Genomic DNA, 6,302 nt, shown 5'->3' with positions numbered 1-6,302 from the left:
CAGGAATCTCAATTTTTTTCATATCAACTTCAAATTTGGAACATAACTTATTTAAACATAAGGATTTAATTTTATACCAATTTTAGAGTAAAACCTGTTATGTAAAATATTTATTATATATAAAATAAAATTAGTATATTGCATTTTCTTTACAGTAAATCTAAACTTCTATAACTTTTTGATACTTTAATTGTTTGAAAAAATTCAATTTTTGCAATAATCTGCTAATTTCTTCTTTAAAAAGAGACCAACCTTAAGTCTGTATTCCAAAGTGTTCATAAATTACAACAATTTAAGTTTGGATAGTGCACTTTCATGCCTATTTTAAAAAATGGGGGGTGACAGTTAAGGGGTTGTAGTAATGTAGTAAAACGCAGATATTAAAAGGCGAAATTCAGAAACACCTTATTGATTATGTATATTTTGTACAGGCAAGCAGATGAAGCTAGAATAAACTCAATGAGCAAAGTTTCACCTTAAATGGTTTCCCATAGAAAACTATTAGAAGGAAAACACTGAACCATTAAGCGGATTGCGTTCATATTCCGGCCTCATATGCTTGCCTATGTAAACTATGCATCATTAATATAGAGAATATTACTGTTTTAAATATATTAAGGCACTTTAGGTGTTTTTACAACGTTTTGTCGCACTGTTTAATGATTTAAATATTGCCGCGGGTGCTTAATATGGATTGCAAATGGCCAAAACTTGCATTTTGTTCACATACCTTTGTTTTATTCTTCTGAGAGGTGATCTAAATATTTGCGGCTGTGAAACAGATGGAAAATTGTCAGGCTTGTCCTGCAGTTCTATGGATGTTTTGCCCTCCAGGGCTTCGAGCCGGTCACGTGACTGAAAGCTATGCATTCGACCCGATTCGACCGCTCCAGATACGTTGAGGCGTCCGCCATCTTGGAACGGTCAACTTGACGTCATTCACCATAATAATCAATGAATATTCAAAGATATACAAGCATATAACTTGCTGTTGTAGACGCACACAGTCAATGCACTCAAAGGTTCGCAGACTGTTCCAAAAATGGCGGATGGCTTACGTATCGCGGCCCATAGAAACAGTCACTAATGAGGCATCTATGTATACTGTATATATGCCTATATCTATGGTTAATACAACATCATTAAAACAAATAAATAAATAAATAAAACTATTATTATTATTATGACTGCTACTCACTATTACTACTACTACTAATAATAATAATAACAAATTAAGTTTTTTAATTTATTAACGTAGGCCTATTTATAAAAAACCTTTTCCAAGCTCAATAATATTGAGCATCCCTATATATTATTTTTTATAAAATACACAAGACAAAATAAACAGTAAACTATGTATGTAGGCCTACACATTTAATTATCCATATCCCATTATCATTTGTTATCTAAATGCAAATTGAATTCCTTTCAGGAATTAAAATTATATTTAAAAGATATTACAAGATATTGGAATTCATCGTTACGCCAGTAGGAGGCGACAGGGGATCGTCTTTATGAATGAGTCATTGAACCGATTCGTTGGAACGGACAACGCGCTGATTCAGTAAAGAAACAAGTGACTGACATGAGTGATTCACTTAATCATTCACTTAACTGATTTGTTCAAAACAATGAATCATTCACCGCTACAATGTGTAGCTCAGAGATGCAATGACAGTTGTTTCGTGTGGAACTGGCGGAGCAAAAATAGTAAGTAACTATCAGTATTGTGTCTAAAATGTATGTTATTCAGTATCACGTTTTGATAACTAGTTGTCATGTCATTTTTTTTTAAAGAAATATCATGAGAAAGCATAGGCCTATGCTGTTGTTCTGAATATCAGCGGCCTCGTGCCAGTCCTGCTGATATTCACAACAACGGTCTTTGTCTTAATTATCATACACTACCAAAGTTCACAAGACAGTGAAAACAAAAGCTTACTTGAAACAACTGTAGCCTACTTACCAAAGTCATGGGCTATAAAATTAATGAGGACAAGAAGTTACAAAGCGCAAATTCCCGCCATAGCTGTAGTAGTCTCCGCAATTGAGAAACAAATTGTAAGGCTACAATTCATGTGATAAACACTGTTTGTGTATTAGCCGTGGGTCAGTACTGCTGATGAATAGGCTATGATGCTCTTTTGCTGTAATTAAATTTGTTGCAATCCATTGATGACATTCAGCACAATTCAAGCAACAGTTCATAAACACTCCAAAATTCAAATCCGACTTAGGCTACCCTGGAGAACCTTATTATACACCAAAATGAACACTGACAACACACAAAGCTGTCATACTGCAGGGTAGAGAGGAGGCTGTGTGAAAAAGGGCCTATCAACAGCGCTCAACATTTTTGCAAGAAATAATATTTAGACAGTCCCAAAGGGAGTATGAGGTCAACGCATCGGAAGACAATGGCTGCCTATTTCATCCACGTCACTTCCTTATGCCTAGAATAACACGAGGACAACACTGGCCCTCAATGAATGAGACTCGTATCAGAGCCTGTCCTCAAACCTGTCCGCTATCCCAACAGGCCAACTCCAGCATGAACGTCCTAAGCTTTCAAGGGAGGCATTTTCTTCTTCTTCTTCTTCTATTTTTCTCATCTCCTAGCAAACTCAAAACCGTACCCACCCCTTTCTTTTTTCAGCTTCATAGACATTTTTTTCTACATATTTTATAAAACTTGTAGAAGTGTCCACATATTTAAAAACATTTTCCTCAAAGGGATATTTCACCCAAAAATTTACTCACCTGCAGACCATGCAAGATATAGATGACTTTTTTTCTTCAGCAGAATAGTAAAGAAGATCTTTATCTGAAACTGTGGTCCTTGGTGATTCATATATTGCAAGTCAGCTGCACGTGTTTGAGAATAAAAGCGTATCAAGGAACGCAAAATGAATACCCTGAAGACATACTGAGGTCTTAAAAATGTGTAGCCGCTGACTTGCGTTATATGAATCACCAAGGACCACGGTTCAGACACCTAAAAACTATATATATATATATAAATTTCTCTATGATATAATTTCCTGTTTTATATTTTTTATGGTTCTGAATGTTGATCACACCACATGACTTTAATTTTGTGAGCAAAATTTTAAAAAGTATATTATTTAGTAAAGCAGTTTTGTTAACATTTTTAAGGAATAATAAAACATTTTTTATTAGTAGTATTATTTCATTTTTAATAAGTGTAATTGTTATCAGCACAATTGTATCACCTTGATATTTTTAACTTAATGCCCTCTCAGAAAATATTCAAAAAAAAAAATCAATACAGAAATGAAAACATGCTTATCATAGACGAAGTGTATTCAACCATTGTACATAGCTATTTATTGTTATTATAAATGAATAGATCCAGACAAATGAAAGAGTATCATGTCATTGACCCACATGGTACATGTTATGAAGATTGATGTTCTTTTTTATTTAATGTGACAGTCCTGGCAATCATTATTTTTTACACACACTGTACTGTTATCCATAGGGATCCATAAAAGCTTGTTTTTCTCAATATCTTAGCTTTGTTCGGCAAGTTGTGCTTATTTGAAGTCATAAATAATTACATGGTATAAGTGGTTTGCTGAGTGATGTTGAACAGTCCCGTCAGAGCGGGACTTTCATTGCATTTGATCGGTAAATATTGCGCCACCTGCTGAGCTGCCTCACCCTGAGCCACTCCAACCAAGTGTTTCCGAAAGAAGCACTGACTAACCTGTCAACGGGGTCACTGCACTTTGTCTGTTTGCAGAAACTTTTCCTTATTTATCTTCTTTCACTCAACCCACTGGCTCTGTACTCCCCCTTTGCACCAGTTTTTTTTTCATTCAGATAAGGTCCATGTTGCACACAGAGGACCGCTTGAATAAGCTTTACCCATTTGTGACATGGAAAGAGAGTTTACTATAGTTTACTATGTTATACAAACGAAATGTGTTAGGAATGCAGATTCATCAAACGAACAGCATGCACCACTTCCTTTGCCTGAAGTGACTCTGTTGTTGTTTACTTTCTGCACATGAGGGAAACAGAATTATAATGTGTCTCAGAGAGGACAGGGGATATTAAATTGCCATTAATTTGCATTTGATTGCTGGTGTCTTCTGGGAAATTTAGAATATTAAGTTGAAGCAAGATGCATTCAAAACAACTATAAAACAAACAGAAAAAATAGTCACTAAAGAAGATAGACGTTCAAATTCTCTGAGGGAGGGCAAGAAATGACAGTGGAAGAAAACAGTTTTTTTTTCTCCATCTCGTCTTTAATAACTAAGTGGCCTTCGCTTATTGGGTTTTCTCCCAAAATATCTGTGGCATTCATTGCTGTGGGATATTTACACTCTAGCTGAATGACTTCTATTAAAAGATAGTTGATTGTTGTATCTTTTTTTGATGCAGTGACGTTAAAACAGTGAAAAGGAAGAATAAAAAGAGTCAGAGTCAAAAGCTGCAAGCTGAAATACAAATTACAAGCTTTGATGTGTGAGCATGTTTATTATGTGATGAAGCAAGGATTGCAATGTAACTCTAAAACTGTCAAACTTAAATAACAAGGAGCTGTGTCAATGACATTTAAGAAAGATATTTTAATAATCTACTTTGAAACCCATATGTGAAGTTCAGGTAAATGTACTTTGCACCACAGGACTTTTAAGGGGTTTTACACAACACCGTTTTAAACTAAAAACAGAAAACTTTTTATGGATTTGGACTGTTCATTTAAGCTGGGCTCAGACTACAGGAGTTTTAAAATCCTAACCAATTATGAAATCCGGTTACAGCACACGCATAAGGAGAAATTTCACAGATTTTCTTCCTTCAAATCTTAAACATGCACACAGTACAAGATTTGAAAATCGGTGATGCATCACACATGACAAGATATTCTTAAAGTCCACATAAAATCTAAATTTACAATATTTATTTTGTTAGTGCACATTGTTAGTGTTAAGGTAAACAATTAATCCGTGTGAGTAGGGGTGTGCGATATTGACAAAAAATTATATCTCGATATTTTCTGGGATTTTATCGATAACGATAATTAGACGATATTTTGCTGAGTGTGTTATTGTGCTGGTATCTTAAGGACTGCCGAAGACAGCTGACTCCTAATGTTTTTAATATTCTTCATATTCTGTGTGGTGGTCAGTTCATACTGATAAGTACTGAAATCCAATAAGTTTAAACTGATTTTTGCATTTTATGGGGCATTTTTACCGTTATAAAGCCATTTTTTCTAAAAGTGTCCATTATCTTTTGAGTCAAATTCTTACATTTAATAAGGGAATTAGAATAATAAGACATTTGGGCTGTTACCAAGCAAATTAAATCAACACAGAAGCTGCATCTGAAGTGGCATTTAGATGTATTTACACACATGTATTTTGTTTAATGCAAGACATGAATGCATTTAACCTGCAATTACAAATGCATAAATAATGTTTTGATATATTAAACATAAAACGTTGAATACTGATATTTGAAATGATTTAAAACATGAAAAAAAGAAAAAAAGAAAAAGCCGAAATTTGAAATTAAAACCGCCAGCAGGTGGCAGCAAATCACTGTTAATAAGTGAGTCATTGCGATTGAACCGAATCATTTAAACGGTTGATTCATTCAAGAAAGAAACACCGTCATGTTGCTCAGAGACACAAAACAGCACTGTGGCTGTATTCGGAATGATTTTTGTTGGCGAAATAGAGCAAAAACAAGCAATATGGTGTCTAAAACGTAAGTCTCTTAATTAACTTATTGTTTATTGAATTCAATGTCACATTTGTAATCATGGTAATTTTTGGAGAAAAACGGCACTCTTCGTGTGAAATTGAATAACTATATGAAGTGGTATAAATATATAAATTTTCTGCCATCATGTCTTGAATTTGTGATAATTCTAAATGCATTTTAATAGACTGAATCATGCAGTGAAAGAAAACACACTAAATGCGCACACGCACTAGTCTAGACTTCACGTAATGTATGCGTGCGCTCTGTAGGGATGTTTTGAATGGTTTTTGCAAAATACTCGATAATGTCAAATCGCACATCGTTAAAACAACAATTACGATATTATCGCAGACGATATATATCGCACACCCCTAGTGTGAACACAGAGCAGGTCACACACACACACACGTCTGGACTGACCACAGGTGAAGGCTAGTGTGAACACAGAGCAGGTCACACACACACACACGTCTGGACTGACCACAGGTGAAGGCTAGTGTGAACACAGAGCAGGTCACACACACGTCTGTACTGACCACAGGTGAAGGCTAGTGTGA

General features: G+C 34.9%; 1 long non-coding RNA gene across 2 annotated transcripts in view; it reads left to right on the top strand.

The window, feature by feature from the left end:
• Positions 1 to 1,627: 1,627 nt before the first annotated feature.
• The window catches only part of LOC107722603 (uncharacterized), a 49,465-nt gene continuing 44,790 nt past the window's right edge, over positions 1,628 to 6,302 (top strand). For both annotated transcript variants that reach the window (XR_001637822.1, XR_001637823.1), the window contains exon 1: positions 1,628 to 1,710. This is a non-coding gene — a long non-coding RNA (uncharacterized LOC107722603). The remainder of the gene's footprint in view (positions 1,711 to 6,302) is intronic.

This window comes from Sinocyclocheilus rhinocerous, unplaced genomic scaffold (assembly GCF_001515625.1).
Source record: "Sinocyclocheilus rhinocerous isolate Xijiao unplaced genomic scaffold, SAMN03320098_v1.1 scaffold541, whole genome shotgun sequence".
Lineage (NCBI taxonomy): Eukaryota > Metazoa > Chordata > Actinopteri > Cypriniformes > Cyprinidae > Sinocyclocheilus > Sinocyclocheilus rhinocerous.
Note: the sequence above shows the minus strand (reverse complement) of the source record. Positions and strands in the feature narration are given on the sequence as shown.